Source organism: Abramis brama, assembly GCF_963993115.1.
Source record: "Abramis brama genome assembly, chromosome: 13".
Lineage (NCBI taxonomy): Eukaryota > Metazoa > Chordata > Actinopteri > Cypriniformes > Leuciscidae > Abramis > Abramis brama.
In genome coordinates this window covers 32080041-32099207 of record NC_139975.1, presented here as the reverse complement: position 1 = coordinate 32099207, position 19167 = coordinate 32080041, and the positions used below count along the sequence as shown (strand labels likewise).

General features: G+C 34.8%; 1 long non-coding RNA gene across 1 annotated transcript; it reads left to right on the top strand.

The window, feature by feature from the left end:
- The first annotated feature begins 15923 nt into the window (after positions 1–15923).
- LOC311094720 lies at positions 15924–17464 on the top strand. Its single transcript, XR_014608714.1, has 3 exons — positions 15924–16232; positions 16379–16512; positions 17221–17464. It is a non-coding gene; the product is annotated as an uncharacterized lncRNA (long non-coding RNA).
- Positions 17465–19167: the final 1703 nt, after the last annotated feature.

Genomic DNA, 19167 nt, shown 5'->3' with positions numbered 1-19167 from the left:
AAAATAAAAACGGCATATACAGATTATGCCCTTGTATATCATGAAGAAAAAATATGTTTATTTTGTGTTACATGATACCTATTGGTGTTGCCTACCGTACCTCTATATGAACAGTGCTAATTCAGGTTAAGAATACACTGTGACAGAGGCAAATAAATAAATAAATAAATAAATGAATTCAAGAAATAATTATCTAATTAACGAATTCAATTAATAATTACACAATACCACTGTTACCAGTCAAATTAAATCATCAAATGAAAATCCATCTTTGCAGTGCATAGGTGACACAGAAGCGGCATCCGATCTGGCATTAATATATTTTCACTGCATTTACAATTGCATAAATAAAGCTGTGAGATCGTTAAAATTAGAAATCGGGAAGAAAAAGAAAAGAAAAAATACTTTTGACATATGTCCAAATAGAAACTGTTATTTCAAATTGTAATATTATATATCACAATACTGCTGTTTATAGCCTAGGCTATAACCCACACACAAGTTTCAAGTTTTGAAAAATCCAACAACAAACAGCAGGCTAATATTGTAAAATATTATAACAATTGAATTTAGAATTATATAGGATTATGTAACGGTTCACAAAATTCACGGTTCGGTTCAATCGCTGTCTGTTGCATTGAGACTCTGGTATGGCTTTATTTTGAAATTCTCGTCAGCAAAATAGAGGGAAAACAAACAATATTGACAATATTGTTTATAAAATGTAGCTCACAATGTTAATTTATTGTCATTTTAACTGTTCCGTTCCGTTCGCCTTACATACTTAATGATCGGGACGTAAACATTACGTCCGCCAATAGCAGCGCTTAGTAATCGTGACGTAGGCCAATAGCAGCTGCAAAGCAGAAGCATTTGTGGGAAATACCGACTGTTTTAACGAATAAACGTAGCATTTGTGTTTTTATCGTGTTTAGCACATCCATATATTTGATCGCGCGAGTATATCCAGCGTGAAACATCGCAGCTTGAATTTCCAGTTACCGTCGAGGAGAAAGACAGGTCGAGTCTGCCCTATAAATAGCCGTCGCGCGCTCCCACTACTTGTCGTCGAGAGCGAGCGAGCAGGCTGACCCCAACCCATTGATCGCTAGATGGATCGGCTGATCTGGGCGGGCACGCTCTCGCCGCAGCTCGGTGACATTTTTTTTTTTTTTTTTTTGATTGATTGATTGATTGATTGATTGATTGATTGATTGATTGATTGATTGATTGATTTTTTTTTATTAATCATTTTATTTGAGTAGTCCAAGAAATGTATACTGTACACCGGTGGTCTCCAACATGGTGGGTGCCCGCGGGCACCTGCTAGCCCGCATGGAGTCTCCGAGTCGCCCGCCGTTCTATAAACAGCCTGAATTGTAGGCTAATCTTTTATTTTCTTCTTTTTTCTTTTTCATGATAATGACATAAAATGAGAAAATAACTATTGGTAACATTTCATATAACATTAAAACACAATAAAGCCGTTCAATAATTTAAACTATTTTGAATCTGCACGCACGTCGAGATGAGCTTCAGTTCACCAGCTTCGACTTCTTCAGTTCACAGGCAATGCAACCGCAACCATGATCTGCTATATTTGCCTTCTAATTTATTAAGTCCATGCAGGCAACCGGTGGATGAAACATTGATTAAAATTAAGATTACAATTTATACAAAACGAAATTCACTTTAAAGAAAGGCTTTCTACAAAAAAAAAAAAAAGATCTTTCTATCTTTCATCCAAAAAAAAAAAAAAAGTTAAATAGCTAAAATAGTTAAATAGTTATTATCACTGTTATTGATAATAACAATGGATGCTTTTTGACCATTATTCATATATTAGAATGATTTCTGAAGGATCATGTGACACTGGAGACTGGAGTAATGATGCTGAAAATTCAGCTTTGATCACAGAAATAAATTATGATTATATATTCGTATCGAACCGTTATTGGATTTCGGTTCGGTCCTGCCGACCAAAATGTAGATAGCAGTCGAACTAAACCTCAAATTAATTTATACCTCAAATTAAAACCCAGTGATGTCCGCAGATGGTAACAAAATAAAAACGGCATATACAGATTATGCCCTTGTATATCATGAAGAAAAAATATGTTTATTTTGTGTTACATGATACCTATTGGTGTTGCCTACCGTACCTCTATATGAACAGTGCTAATTCAGGTTAAGAATACACTGTGACAGAGGCAAATAAATAAATAAATAAATAAATGAATTCAAGAAATAATTATCTAATTAACGAATTCAATTAATAATTACACAATACCACTGTTACCAGTCAAATTAAATCATCAAATGAAAATCCATCTTTGCAGTGCATAGGTGACACAGAAGCGGCATCCGATCTGGCATTAATATATTTTCACTGCATTTACAATTGCATAAATAAAGCTGTGAGATCGTTAAAATTAGAAATCGGGAAGAAAAAGAAAAGAAAAAATACTTTTGACATATGTCCAAATAGAAACTGTTATTTCAAATTGTAATATTATATATCACAATACTGCTGTTTATAGCCTAGGCTATAACCCACACACAAGTTTCAAGTTTTGAAAAATCCAACAACAAACAGCAGGCTAATATTGTAAAATATTATAACAATTGAATTTAGAATTATATAGGATTATGTAACGGTTCACAAAATTCACGGTTCGGTTCAATCGCTGTCTGTTGCATTGAGACTCTGGTATGGCTTTATTTTGAAATTCTCGTCAGCAAAATAGAGGGAAAACAAACAATATTGACAATATTGTTTATAAAATGTAGCTCACAATGTTAATTTATTGTCATTTTAACTGTTCCGTTCCGTTCGCCTTACATACTTAATGATCGGGACGTAAACATTACGTCCGCCAATAGCAGCGCTTAGTAATCGTGACGTAGGCCAATAGCAGCTGCAAAGCAGAAGCATTTGTGGGAAATACCGACTGTTTTAACGAATAAACGTAGCATTTGTGTTTTTATCGTGTTTAGCACATCCATATATTTGATCGCGCGAGTATATCCAGCGTGAAACATCGCAGCTTGAATTTCCAGTTACCGTCGAGGAGAAAGACAGGTCGAGTCTGCCCTATAAATAGCCGTCGCGCGCTCCCACTACTTGTCGTCGAGAGCGAGCGAGCAGGCTGACCCCAACCCATTGATCGCTAGATGGATCGGCTGATCTGGGCGGGCACGCTCTCGCCGCAGCTCGGTGACATTTTTTTTTTTTTTTTTTTGATTGATTGATTGATTGATTGATTGATTGATTGATTGATTGATTGATTGATTTTTTTTTATTAATCATTTTATTTGAGTAGTCCAAGAAATGTATACTGTACACCGGTGGTCTCCAACATGGTGGGTGCCCGCGGGCACCTGCTAGCCCGCATGGAGTCTCCGAGTCGCCCGCCGTTCTATAAACAGCCTGAATTGTAGGCTAATCTTTTATTTTCTTCTTTTTTCTTTTTCATGATAATGACATAAAATGAGAAAATAACTATTGGTAACATTTCATATAACATTAAAACACAATAAAGCCGTTCAATAATTTAAACTATTTTGAATCTGCACGCACGTCGAGATGAGCTTCAGTTCACCAGCTTCGACTTCTTCAGTTCACAGGCAATGCAACCGCAACCATGATCTGCTATATTTGCCTTCTAATTTATTAAGTCCATGCAGGCAACCGGTGGATGAAACATTGATTAAAATTAAGATTACAATTTATACAAAACGAAATTCACTTTAAAGAAAGGCTTTCTACAAAAAAAAAAAAAGATCTTTCTATCTTTCATCCAAAAAAAAAAAAAAAGTTAAATAGCTAAAATAGTTAAATAGTTATTATCACTGTTATTGATAATAACAATGGATGCTTTTTGACCATTATTCATATATTAGAATGATTTCTGAAGGATCATGTGACACTGGAGACTGGAGTAATGATGCTGAAAATTCAGCTTTGATCACAGAAATAAATTATGATTATATATTCGTATCGAACCGTTATTGGATTTCGGTTCGGTCCTGCCGACCAAAATGTAGATAGCAGTCGAACTAAACCTCAAATTAATTTATACCTCAAATTAAAACCCAGTGATGTCCGCAGATGGTAACAAAATAAAAACGGCATATACAGATTATGCCCTTGTATATCATGAAGAAAAAATATGTTTATTTTGTGTTACATGATACCTATTGGTGTTGCCTACCGTACCTCTATATGAACAGTGCTAATTCAGGTTAAGAATACACTGTGACAGAGGCAAATAAATAAATAAATAAATAAATGAATTCAAGAAATAATTATCTAATTAACGAATTCAATTAATAATTACACAATACCACTGTTACCAGTCAAATTAAATCATCAAATGAAAATCCATCTTTGCAGTGCATAGGTGACACAGAAGCGGCATCCGATCTGGCATTAATATATTTTCACTGCATTTACAATTGCATAAATAAAGCTGTGAGATCGTTAAAATTAGAAATCGGGAAGAAAAAGAAAAGAAAAAATACTTTTGACATATGTCCAAATAGAAACTGTTATTTCAAATTGTAATATTATATATCACAATACTGCTGTTTATAGCCTAGGCTATAACCCACACACAAGTTTCAAGTTTTGAAAAATCCAACAACAAACAGCAGGCTAATATTGTAAAATATTATAACAATTGAATTTAGAATTATATAGGATTATGCAACGGTTCACAAAATTCACGGTTCGGTTCAATCGCTGTCTGTTGCATTGAGACTCTGGTATGGCTTTATTTTGAAATTCTCGTCAGCAAAATAGAGGGAAAACAAACAATATTGACAATATTGTTTATAAAATGTAGCTCACAATGTTAATTTATTGTCATTTTAACTGTTCCGTTCCGTTCGCCTTACATACTTAATGATCGGGACGTAAACATTACGTCCGCCAATAGCAGCGCTTAGTAATCGTGACGTAGGCCAATAGCAGCTGCAAAGCAGAAGCATTTGTGGGAAATACCGACTGTTTTAACGAATAAACGTAGCATTTGTGTTTTTATCGTGTTTAGCACATCCATATATTTGATCGCGCGAGTATATCCAGCGTGAAACATCGCAGCTTGAATTTCCAGTTACCGTCGAGGAGAAAGACAGGTCGAGTCTGCCCTATAAATAGCCGTCGCGCGCTCCCACTACTTGTCGTCGAGAGCGAGCGAGCAGGCTGACCCCAACCCATTGATCGCTAGATGGATCGGCCGATCTGGGCGGGCACGCTCTCGCCGCAGCTCGGTGACATTTTTTTTTTTTTTTTTTTGATTGATTGATTGATTGATTGATTGATTTTTTTTTATTAATCATTTTATTTGAGTAGTCCAAGAAATGTATACTGTACACCGGTGGTCTCCAACATGGTGGGTGCCCGCGGGCACCTGCTAGCCCGCATGGAGTCTCCGAGTCGCCCGCCGTTCTATAAACAGCCTGAATTGTAGGCTAATCTTTTATTTTCTTCTTTTTTCTTTTTCATGATAATGACATAAAATGAGAAAATAACTATTGGTAACATTTCATATAACATTAAAACACAATAAAGCCGTTCAATAATTTAAACTATTTTGAATCTGCACGCACGTCGAGATGAGCTTCAGTTCACCAGCTTCGACTTCTTCAGTTCACAGGCAATGCAACCGCAACCATGATCTGCTATATTTGCCTTCTAATTTATTAAGTCCATGCAGGCAACCGGTGGATGAAACATTGATTAAAATTAAGATCACAATTTATACAAAACGAAATTCACTTTAAAGAAAGGCTTTCTACAAAAAAAAAAAAAAGATCTTTCTATCTTTCATCCAAAAAAAAAAAAAAAGTTAAATAGCTAAAATAGTTAAATAGTTATTATCACTGTTATTGATAATAACAATGGATGCTTTTTGACCATTATTCATATATTAGAATGATTTCTGAAGGATCATGTGACACTGGAGACTGGAGTAATGATGCTGAAAATTCAGCTTTGATCACAGAAATAAATTATAATTATATATTCGTATCGAACCGTTATTGGATTTCGGTTCGGTCCTGCCGACCAAAATGTAGATAGCAGTCGAACTAAACCTCAAATTAATTTATACCTCAAATTAAAACCCAGTGATGTCCGCAGATGGTAACAAAATAAAAACGGCATATACAGATTATGCCCTTGTATATCATGAAGAAAAAATATGTTTATTTTGTGTTACATGATACCTATTGGTGTTGCCTACCGTACCTCTATATGAACAGTGCTAATTCAGGTTAAGAATACACTGTGACAGAGGCAAATAAATAAATAAATAAATAAATGAATTCAAGAAATAATTATCTAATTAACGAATTCAATTAATAATTACACAATACCACTGTTACCAGTCAAATTAAATCATCAAATGAAAATCCATCTTTGCAGTGCATAGGTGACACAGAAGCGGCATCCGATCTGGCATTAATATATTTTCACTGCATTTACAATTGCATAAATAAAGCTGTGAGATCGTTAAAATTAGAAATCGGGAAGAAAAAGAAAAGAAAAAATACTTTTGACATATGTCCAAATAGAAACTGTTATTTCAAATTGTAATATTATATATCACAATACTGCTGTTTATAGCCTAGGCTATAACCCACACACAAGTTTCAAGTTTTGAAAAATCCAACAACAAACAGCAGGCTAATATTGTAAAATATTATAACAATTGAATTTAGAATTATATAGGATTATGCAACGGTTCACAAAATTCACGGTTCGGTTCAATCGCTGTCTGTTGCATTGAGACTCTGGTATGGCTTTATTTTGAAATTCTCGTCAGCAAAATAGAGGGAAAACAAACAATATTGACAATATTGTTTATAAAATGTAGCTCACAATGTTAATTTATTGTCATTTTAACTGTTCCGTTCCGTTCGCCTTACATACTTAATGATCGGGACGTAAACATTACGTCCGCCAATAGCAGCGCTTAGTAATCGTGACGTAGGCCAATAGCAGCTGCAAAGCAGAAGCATTTGTGGGAAATACCGACTGTTTTAACGAATAAACGTAGCATTTGTGTTTTTATCGTGTTTAGCACATCCATATATTTGATCGCGCGAGTATATCCAGCGTGAAACATCGCAGCTTGAATTTCCAGTTACCGTCGAGGAGAAAGACAGGTCAAGTCTGCCCTATAAATAGCCGTCGCGCGCTCCCACTACTTGTCGTCGAGAGCGAGCGAGCAGGCTGACCCCAACCCATTGATCGCTAGATGGATCGGCTGATCTGGGCGGGCACGCTCTCGCCGCAGCTCGGTGACATTTTTTTTTTTTTTTTTTTGATTGATTGATTGATTGATTGATTTTTTTTTATTAATCATTTTATTTGAGTAGTCCAAGAAATGTATACTGTACACCGGTGGTCTCCAACATGGTGGGTGCCCGCGGGCACCTGCTAGCCCGCATGGAGTCTCCGAGTCGCCCGCCGTTCTATAAACAGCCTGAATTGTAGGCTAATCTTTTATTTTCTTCTTTTTTCTTTTTCATGATAATGACATAAAATGAGAAAATAACTATTGGTAACATTTCATATAACATTAAAACACAATAAAGCCGTTCAATAATTTAAACTATTTTGAATCTGCACGCACGTCGAGATGAGCTTCAGTTCACCAGCTTCGACTTCTTCAGTTCACAGGCAATGCAACCGCAACCATGATCTGCTATATTTGCCTTCTAATTTATTAAGTCCATGCAGGCAACCGGTGGATGAAACATTGATTAAAATTAAGATCACAATTTATACAAAACGAAATTCACTTTAAAGAAAGGCTTTCTACAAAAAAAAAAGAAAGAAGATCTTTCTATTCATCAAAGAATCCAAAAAAAAAAAAAAAAAAAAAAAAGTTAAATAGCTAAAATAGTTAAATAGTTATTATCACTGTTATTGATAATAACAATGGATGCTTTTTGACCATTATTCATATATCATATTAGAATGATTTCTGAAGGATCATGCATGTGACACTGGAGACTGGAGTAATGATGCTGAAAATTCAGCTTTGATCACAGAAATAAATTATGATTATATATTCGTATCGAACCGTTATTGGATTTCGGTTCGGTCCTGCCGACCAAAATGTAGATAGCAGTCGAACTAAACCTCAAATTAATTTATACCTCAAATTAAAACCCAGTGATGTCCGCAGATGGTAACAAAATAAAAACGGCATATACAGATTATGCCCTTGTATATCATGAAGAAAAAATATGTTTATTTTGTGTTACATGATACCTATTGGTGTTGCCTACCGTACCTCTATATGAACAGTGCTAATTCAGGTTAAGAATACACTGTGACAGAGGCAAAAAAATAAATAAATAAATAAATGAATTCAAGAAATAATTATCTAATTAACGAATTCAATTAATAATTACACAATACCACTGTTACCAGTCAAATTAAATCATCAAATGAAAATCCATCTTTGCAGTGCATAGGTGACACAGAAGCGGCATCCGATCTGGCATTAATATATTTTCACTGCATTTACAATTGCATAAATAAAGCTGTGAGATCGTTAAAATTAGAAATCGGGAAGAAAAAGAAAAGAAAAAATACTTTTGACATATGTCCAAATAGAAACTGTTATTTCAAATTGTAATATTATATATCACAATACTGCTGTTTATAGCCTAGGCTATAACCCACACACAAGTTTCAAGTTTTGAAAAATCCAACAACAAACAGCAGGCTAATATTGTAAAATATTATAACAATTGAATTTAGAATTATATAGGATTATGTAACGGTTCACAAAATTCACGGTTCGGTTCAATCGCTGTCTGTTGCATTGAGACTCTGGTATGGCTTTATTTTGAAATTCTCGTCAGCAAAATAGAGGGAAAACAAACAATATTGACAATATTGTTTATAAAATGTAGCTCACAATGTTAATTTATTGTCATTTTAACTGTTCCGTTCCGTTCGCCTTACATACTTAATGATCGGGACGTAAACATTACGTCCGCCAATAGCAGCGCTTAGTAATCGTGACGTAGGCCAATAGCAGCTGCAAAGCAGAAGCATTTGTGGGAAATACCGACTGTTTTAACGAATAAACGTAGCATTTGTGTTTTTATCGTGTTTAGCACATCCATATATTTGATCGCGCGAGTATATCCAGCGTGAAACATCGCAGCTTGAATTTCCAGTTACCGTCGAGGAGAAAGACAGGTCGAGTCTGCCCTATAAATAGCCGTCGCGCGCTCCCACTACTTGTCGTCGAGAGCGAGCGAGCAGGCTGACCCCAACCCATTGATCGCTAGATGGATCGGCTGATCTGGGCGGGCACGCTCTCGCCGCAGCTCGGTGACATTTTTTTTTTTTTTTTTTTTGATTGATTGATTGATTGATTGATTGATTTTTTTTTATTAATCATTTTATTTGAGTAGTCCAAGAAATGTATACTGTACACCGGTGGTCTCCAACATGGTGGGTGCCCGCGGGCACCTGCTAGCCCGCATGGAGTCTCCGAGTCGCCCGCCGTTCTATAAACAGCCTGAATTGTAGGCTAATCTTTTATTTTCTTCTTTTTTCTTTTTCATGATAATGACATAAAATGAGAAAATAACTATTGGTAACATTTCATATAACATTAAAACACAATAAAGCCGTTCAATAATTTAAACTATTTTGAATCTGCACGCACGTCGAGATGAGCTTCAGTTCACCAGCTTCGACTTCTTCAGTTCACAGGCAATGCAACCGCAACCATGATCTGCTATATTTGCCTTCTAATTTATTAAGTCCATGCAGGCAACCGGTGGATGAAACATTGATTAAAATTAAGATCACAATTTATACAAAACGAAATTCACTTTAAAGAAAGGCTTTCTACAAAAAAAAAAGAAAGAAGATCTTTCTATTCATCAAAGAATCCAAAAAAAAAAAAAAAAAAAAAAAAGTTAAATAGCTAAAATAGTTAAATAGTTATTATCACTGTTATTGATAATAACAATGGATGCTTTTTGACCATTATTCATATATCATATTAGAATGATTTCTGAAGGATCATGTGACACTGGAGACTGGAGTAATGATGCTGAAAATTCAGCTTTGATCACAGAAATAAATTATGATTATATATTCGTATCGAACCGTTATTGGATTTCGGTTCGGTCCTGCCGACCAAAATGTAGATAGCAGTCGAACTAAACCTCAAATTAATTTATACCTCAAATTAAAACCCAGTGATGTCCGCAGATGGTAACAAAATAAAAACGGCATATACAGATTATGCCCTTGTATATCATGAAGAAAAAATATGTTTATTTTGTGTTACATGATACCTATTGGTGTTGCCTACCGTACCTCTATATGAACAGTGCTAATTCAGGTTAAGAATACACTGTGACAGAGGCAAAAAAATAAATAAATAAATAAATGAATTCAAGAAATAATTATCTAATTAACGAATTCAATTAATAATTACACAATACCACTGTTACCAGTCAAATTAAATCATCAAATGAAAATCCATCTTTGCAGTGCATAGGTGACACAGAAGCGGCATCCGATCTGGCATTAATATATTTTCACTGCATTTACAATTGCATAAATAAAGCTGTGAGATCGTTAAAATTAGAAATCGGGAAGAAAAAGAAAAGAAAAAATACTTTTGACATATGTCCAAATAGAAACTGTTATTTCAAATTGTAATATTATATATCACAATACTGCTGTTTATAGCCTAGGCTATAACCCACACACAAGTTTCAAGTTTTGAAAAATCCAACAACAAACAGCAGGCTAATATTGTAAAATATTATAACAATTGAATTTAGAATTATATAGGATTATGTAACGGTTCACAAAATTCACGGTTCGGTTCAATCGCTGTCTGTTGCATTGAGACTCTGGTATGGCTTTATTTTGAAATTCTCGTCAGCAAAATAGAGGGAAAACAAACAATATTGACAATATTGTTTATAAAATGTAGCTCACAATGTTAATTTATTGTCATTTTAACTGTTCCGTTCCGTTCGCCTTACATACTTAATGATCGGGACGTAAACATTACGTCCGCCAATAGCAGCGCTTAGTAATCGTGACGTAGGCCAATAGCAGCTGCAAAGCAGAAGCATTTGTGGGAAATACCGACTGTTTTAACGAATAAACGTAGCATTTGTGTTTTTATCATGTTTAGCACATCCATATATTTGATCGCGCGAGTATATCCAGCGTGAAACATCTCAGCTTGAATTTCCAGTTACCGTCGAGGAGAAAGACAGGTCGAGTCTGCCCTATAAATAGCCGTCGCGCGCTCCCACTACTTGTCGTCGAGAGCGAGCGAGCAGGCTGACCCCAACCCATTGATCGCTAGATGGATCGGCTGATCTGGGCGGGCACGCTCTCGCCGCAGCTCGGTGACATTTTTTTTTTTTTTTTTTTTGATTGATTGATTGATTGATTGATTTTTTTTTATTAAACATTTTATTTGAGTAGTCCAAGAAATGTATACTGTACACCGGTGGTCTCCAACATGGTGGGTGCCCGCGGGCACCTGCTAGCCCGCATGGAGTCTCCGAGTCGCCCGCCGTTCTATAAACAGCCTGAATTGTAGGCTAATCTTTTATTTTCTTCTTTTTTCTTTTTCATGATAATGACATAAAATGAGAAAATAACTATTGGTAACATTTCATATAACATTAAAACACAATAAAGCCGTTCAATAATTTAAACTATTTTGAATCTGCACGCACGTCGAGATGAGCTTCAGTTCACCAGCTTCGACTTCTTCAGTTCACAGGCAATGCAACCGCAACCATGATCTGCTATATTTGCCTTCTAATTTATTAAGTCCATGCAGGCAACCGGTGGATGAAACATTGATTAAAATTAAGATTACAATTTATACAAAACGAAATTCACTTTAAAGAAAGGCTTTCTACAAAAAAAAAAAAAAGATCTTTCTATCTTTCATCCAAAAAAAAAAAAAAAGTTAAATAGCTAAAATAGTTAAATAGTTATTATCACTGTTATTGATAATAACAATGGATGCTTTTTGACCATTATTCATATATTAGAATGATTTCTGAAGGATCATGTGACACTGGAGACTGGAGTAATGATGCTGAAAATTCAGCTTTGATCACAGAAATAAATTATAATTATATATTCGTATCGAACCGTTATTGGATTTCGGTTCGGTCCTGCCGACCAAAATGTAGATAGCAGTCGAACTAAACCTCAAATTAATTTATACCTCAAATTAAAACCCAGTGATGTCCGCAGATGGTAACAAAATAAAAACGGCATATACAGATTATGCCCTTGTATATCATGAAGAAAAAATATGTTTATTTTGTGTTACATGATACCTATTGGTGTTGCCTACCGTACCTCTATATGAACAGTGCTAATTCAGGTTAAGAATACACTGTGACAGAGGCAAATAAATAAATAAATAAATAAATGAATTCAAGAAATAATTATCTAATTAACGAATTCAATTAATAATTACACAATACCACTGTTACCAGTCAAATTAAATCATCAAATGAAAATCCATCTTTGCAGTGCATAGGTGACACAGAAGCGGCATCCGATCTGGCATTAATATATTTTCACTGCATTTACAATTGCATAAATAAAGCTGTGAGATCGTTAAAATTAGAAATCGGGAAGAAAAAGAAAAGAAAAAATACTTTTGACATATGTCCAAATAGAAACTGTTATTTCAAATTGTAATATTATATATCACAATACTGCTGTTTATAGCCTAGGCTATAACCCACACACAAGTTTCAAGTTTTGAAAAATCCAACAACAAACAGCAGGCTAATATTGTAAAATATTATAACAATTGAATTTAGAATTATATAGGATTATGCAACGGTTCACAAAATTCACGGTTCGGTTCAATCGCTGTCTGTTGCATTGAGACTCTGGTATGGCTTTATTTTGAAATTCTCGTCAGCAAAATAGAGGGAAAACAAACAATATTGACAATATTGTTTATAAAATGTAGCTCACAATGTTAATTTATTGTCATTTTAACTGTTCCGTTCCGTTCGCCTTACATACTTAATGATCGGGACGTAAACATTACGTCCGCCAATAGCAGCGCTTAGTAATCGTGACGTAGGCCAATAGCAGCTGCAAAGCAGAAGCATTTGTGGGAAATACCGACTGTTTTAACGAATAAACGTAGCATTTGTGTTTTTATCGTGTTTAGCACATCCATATATTTGATCGCGCGAGTATATCCAGCGTGAAACATCGCAGCTTGAATTTCCAGTTACCGTCGAGGAGAAAGACAGGTCGAGTCTGCCCTATAAATAGCCGTCGCGCGCTCCCACTACTTGTCGTCGAGAGCGAGCGAGCAGGCTGACCCCAACCCATTGATCGCTAGATGGATCGGCTGATCTGGGCGGGCACGCTCTCGCCGCAGCTCGGTGACATTTTTTTTTTTTTTTTTTGATTGATTGATTGATTGATTTTTTTTTATTAATCATTTTATTTGAGTAGTCCAAGAAATGTATACTGTACACCGGTGGTCTCCAACATGGTGGGTGCCCGCGGGCACCTGCTAGCCCGCATGGAGTCTCCGAGTCGCCCGCCGTTCTATAAACAGCCTGAATTGTAGGCTAATCTTTTATTTTCTTCTTTTTTCTTTTTCATGATAATGACATAAAATGAGAAAATAACTATTGGTAACATTTCATATAACATTAAAACACAATAAAGCCGTTCAATAATTTAAACTATTTTGAATCTGCACGCACGTCGAGATGAGCTTCAGTTCACCAGCTTCGACTTCTTCAGTTCACAGGCAATGCAACCGCAACCATGATCTGCTATATTTGCCTTCTAATTTATTAAGTCCATGCAGGCAACCGGTGGATGAAACATTGATTAAAATTAAGATTACAATTTATACAAAACGAAATTCACTTTAAAGAAAGGCTTTCTACAAAAAAAAAAAAAAGATCTTTCTATCTTTCATCCAAAAAAAAAAAAAAAGTTAAATAGCTAAAATAGTTAAATAGTTATTATCACTGTTATTGATAATAACAATGGATGCTTTTTGACCATTATTCATATATTAGAATGATTTCTGAAGGATCATGTGACACTGGAGACTGGAGTAATGATGCTGAAAATTCAGCTTTGATCACAGAAATAAATTATAATTATATATTCGTATCGAACCGTTATTGGATTTCGGTTCGGTCCTGCCGACCAAAATGTAGATAGCAGTCGAACTAAACCTCAAATTAATTTATACCTCAAATTAAAACCCAGTGATGTCCGCAGATGGTAACAAAATAAAAACGGCATATACAGATTATGCCCTGTATATCATGAAGAAAAAATATGTTTATTTTGTGTTACATGATAGGCTACCTATTGGTGTTGCCTACCGTACCTCTATATGAACAGTGCTAATTCAGGTTAAGAATACACTGTGACAGAGGCAAAAAAATAAATAAATAAATGAATTCAAGAAATAATTATCTAATTAACGAATTCAATTAATAATTACACAATACCACTGTTACCAGTCAAATTAAATCATCAAATGAAAATCCATCTTTGCAGTGCATAGGTGACACAGAAGCGGCATCCGATCTGGCATTAATATATTTTCACTGCATTTACAATTGCATAAATAAAGCTTTGAGATCGTTAAAATTAGAAATCGGGAAGAAAAAAAATATATATATACTTTTAACATATGTCCAAATAGAAACTGTTATTTCAAATTGTAATATTATATATCACAATACTGCTGTTTATAGCCTAGGCTATAACCCACACACAAGTTTCAAGTTTTGAAAAATCCAACAACAAACAGCAGGCTAATATTGTAAAATATTATAACAATTGAATTTAGAATTATATAGGATTATGCAACGGTTCACAAAATTCACGGTTCGGTTCAATCGATGTCTGTTGCATTGAGACTCTGGTATGGCTTTATTTTGAAATTCTCGTCAGCAAAATAGAGGGAAAACAAACAATATTGACAATATTGTTTATAAAATGTAGCTCACAATGTTAATTTATTGTCATTTTAACTGTTCCGTTCCGTTCGCCTTACATACTTAATGATCGGGACGTAAACATTACGTCCGCCAATAGCAGCGCTTAGTAATCGTGACGTAGGCCAATAGCAGCTGCAAAGCAGAAGCATTTGTGGGAAATACCGACTGTTTTAACGAATAAACGTAGCATTTGTGTTTTTATCGTGTTTATTGTGTTTAGTGTTTAGCGTGTTTTCAGGAGTGCCACTTAAAAATAAAATGAAGAATCAATTTATCAATTTCATAATTCAAACATAAAAATGTATATAAATAAATCACTTTTAAATGGACAAATTAATAGACATTTTTAAAGTTGTTTATTTTATTCATGTTTTAAAATGTATTTTAATAAAACCATAAAATAATAAATAAATAAAAACATTTTAAATGTATGAATAAATAGACACATTTAAAATCGTTTTTTTAATTCATGTTTTTAAACGTGGATTAATAAAACAATAAAAAGTACATTAATAAATAATTTAAATGCACATGTTAAATTGCTTTTTTTTTTAAAGCAATTGGCAAACCTTTTCTCTCTCTATTTGCCAGATGCTTTTCTTTGTCGTTTTGCCAAATGCTTTTCTTTATCCATTTGTCAATCGAGTTAAAAAATGCCATTGGACAGTACACACGTGGGAGCAACCAATCAACTTTCGCCTCAATTTGAAGCGCCAAACTGTCATTGGACAGTTCGAGATCAAGGCTTTATCCCGCTTTAATTTACTTCTGTGGGCTTCAGTGGCGCCATTCTTGAACGGTATAATTGTTGTGCAAAAATGTCCGGTGGATCTGATCGTGTTTGGAGAGGGATTGTGGATGATTTGCTAGCTTTAGCTGATTTCTGCGAAAGAAATTCTCCTCTCGATTATCATTTTCTATATAGGAGAGTTTCACAGTACGTTAGGCACAGTTGCAAACGCAGCGGATAATTGTGGCTGTACAATAAATGGAAGGATTTGGGTTATGTTTGATGAGGCACAGACTGTCTGACGTCTGAGTCCCTCGGACTGTAGCAGCCGTCACGCTATTGCAGTTCCAAGCATTCTTGAACACCAGTTGTTGGATGTACCAGCAGAAGAGACGGCAAGATGTATCGGTGTGTCGCTAAGGACAGTCCGACGAAAACTTGCACGTGATGGCTTAAGGTATGTGGTGAGACGACTCTCGAATGTATGTGAGTGCTTTAAAGGGCAGTGAAGTCTTAATTTGTTAAAATATTATAATATAATTGTATTATGTAAAACTTGTGTGTGTAATGCCTTACTATAATTAAAACATGCTTTGTTTTTAGGAAACGTGACTTGTACACCTCCATTACGAATGAGGAGTTGGATAGAATAGTGGCGGAAATACACCACAGATACCCCAATGCTGGCTACAAGATGATCTTGGGACACATAAGATCCAGGCAACTTCATATTCAAAGTAGGAACGTAGCAAATATTAACATTTTAAACATCCAAGTTTGAAAATAACAGATATTTTCGGCCTTTTTTCTTTTGGCTGAAAACCAATAATGCCATTTTGGCCGAAAAATTTCGGCAGCTGAAATTTTGTTGCATCCCCACCATTAGCTTTTTCCATTTAAACCTTTACAAAATTCCTTTTTGTATGTTTTGGGCATTATTCCTATATAATCCGATAAATAGGATTTAATGGTGTTTCATTGGTCCCCATCTGCCAGAAAACATCCCACCAATAGTATCCATCACATACCAGTAGGCACCATTATAGTTTCCGTTATAACCAATAAAACCATTCAATTTTCTATTGTGTTTTGGGCAGGCAAATGTGGGTGAAAAAAATCACAGTGACAGCAAATCACTTGCCAAGTTATGTTTCACTTTAATGGGAAGATTAAATCAAACCAGCACAAATTGAGCGCAATTACTCAATGCGTGAGTCATATACTGTATGTTTTAAATACAGTCTAATTGCACATCATCTGCATGTATCTGATGTACTTTAACATAGATAGCCATCACTACGCAAGAAATAACAATGCGCCGCTAGTTCATTTGAGTCAGATTTAAATTATGTAAAACTTGCTTAAAAAGGCATCCAAAATGTGCAGTTTCTCTTAAAAAAATGCAAGATCTAACATATGAATATTATTGTTATAATCTGTTGCAGAACACAGGGTTTTAGCATCATTAAGACGAGTAGATCCGGAAGGAATGGAACTGCGCAGGTTACGTCTTAGGACGGCCCGACGCCGACGTTACAGTGTACCAGCTCCCAACAGTGTGTGGCACATTGATGGGAATCATAAACTTATTCGGTTGGTGTTAAGCATTTCTTTGGTAAAGTTAATGGATAATGTTGCTAATGTCTAGGGTCACACATAATCTGCTCTCTTACACACCTAAATATAATCCTTTACACATGTCTACAAAATAAAATTCCCATCAGTCACAAAGTTTTATTTATTAAATATTTTGTTTTGTTTTATGTTTTCAGCTACCAATTATAGTGTAATAGTCTTATATTCTGATAGATCTGAAAGAATACATGCAAAAAAGTCTGCATGCTTGATCTTGCCCTACTTGTTATATGTTATGATTTCATGTTATGCTTTTATTAACATAAGTGAATATGTGGTTTAGGAAGAAAGACATTCCTTAAAACCTTTCCTGTACTATTGGACACAAAAGCATCCCAGTCAGCAAATTTCCTTTGGCAAAGATGTGGGCCAGATAAACAGCTGAGCTGTGGCCCAGATTAGTTTGTGTTTGCCGGCCCAGATATGGCCCACATCTCCTTTGCCAGAACTGAACCAAAGGACTGCCATAACTCCACCAAGCATGAGCCAAATACTACAATTTCATGTGGCCCATATGTGAGCCTGGTATGCAACTTGAGTATGGTTGAGTTCTGTTCAAATCTAACGGTCCTTATGTGGCCCACATGCAGCTGACAGTATTTAAAGTCTTATTAACTCACAGGTAAATTAAACACTCAACAACAAATGTACTCAAAACTATTTATTTTGACAAGCATTTAAATAATTACAGCTAAAGTGTTGTACTTACAGTAATATTCAGTTGAAAACATTTCATAAAAATAAATATAATTACAGCAACAGAGTTGAATTTAATAATTACAGTAGTATTCAGTTGAAAACATTTAAGAACACATAGAATTACAGCTACTCAGTTGTACTTATTTTAAGTAGAATTCAGCTGAAAACATTTAAGAATACAAATTAATATAAATATAATAGCATTCAAAGTTAATTTTTTACACAAGTTCAAAACACTCGATCAAAGCGTGTATTAATGTTATGTTCAATTAGTCTAATGAGAGTCTATGACAAATAAATCACAGTAACTTGGTAAAGAGAACTTTAAAGAGAAATTGAGAAAGTTAAAGCAAACTTGAAAGGTAAAGAGTTGAGAAGTGTGTTGATGTGCAGAGAAGTCTCCAATGAGGGTCGGCAATGTGTTGATCTTTTCCAGTAAGGGGATTCTGCCTGACTGCACCTGCAATAAAGAAGAATTTAAATAATGTTAGCAGCAATACAACCTGGAAGCTAGAGCTGCAGGAGAATGAAAAACATCATTAATGTAAATATCCTTTAATATTTTAATTGCAATTATTAACAAATTAAACACCTCTGAATTACCACTCTATGAAATTTCAAAAGGAATTGCAAATTGTATTTTTCAATATGTGGGCCAGAATTATACCATAATTCCTTATGACAAATTATTTAGATTTTTAGAATACTTTTGCACCAATAACCGGTTAAAATTTACAGCACTTCATGTATTCTGCTTTCTTTTTTTAAAGACATGCACACTCTAATGTAAAAACACACCAACACAGATAGCATTAATGTCATGTTTTAGTCCAAAGACAGAGTCTACAAAAAGAAGTGTTTTTACTAACACAAAATAAACTCAAGATAACCCGCAATGATGCGAGACAATTTGGAAGCAGAAACACACAAACAATAATGGGCCAAGTACTGAATGCAAGGAGGAACATAAAGGGTTAGTTCGCCCAAAAATGAAAATTCTGTCTGTAATTACCCTCAAGTTTTTCCAACTTCTGTGTTGTACGTCAGAGCGTAGACTC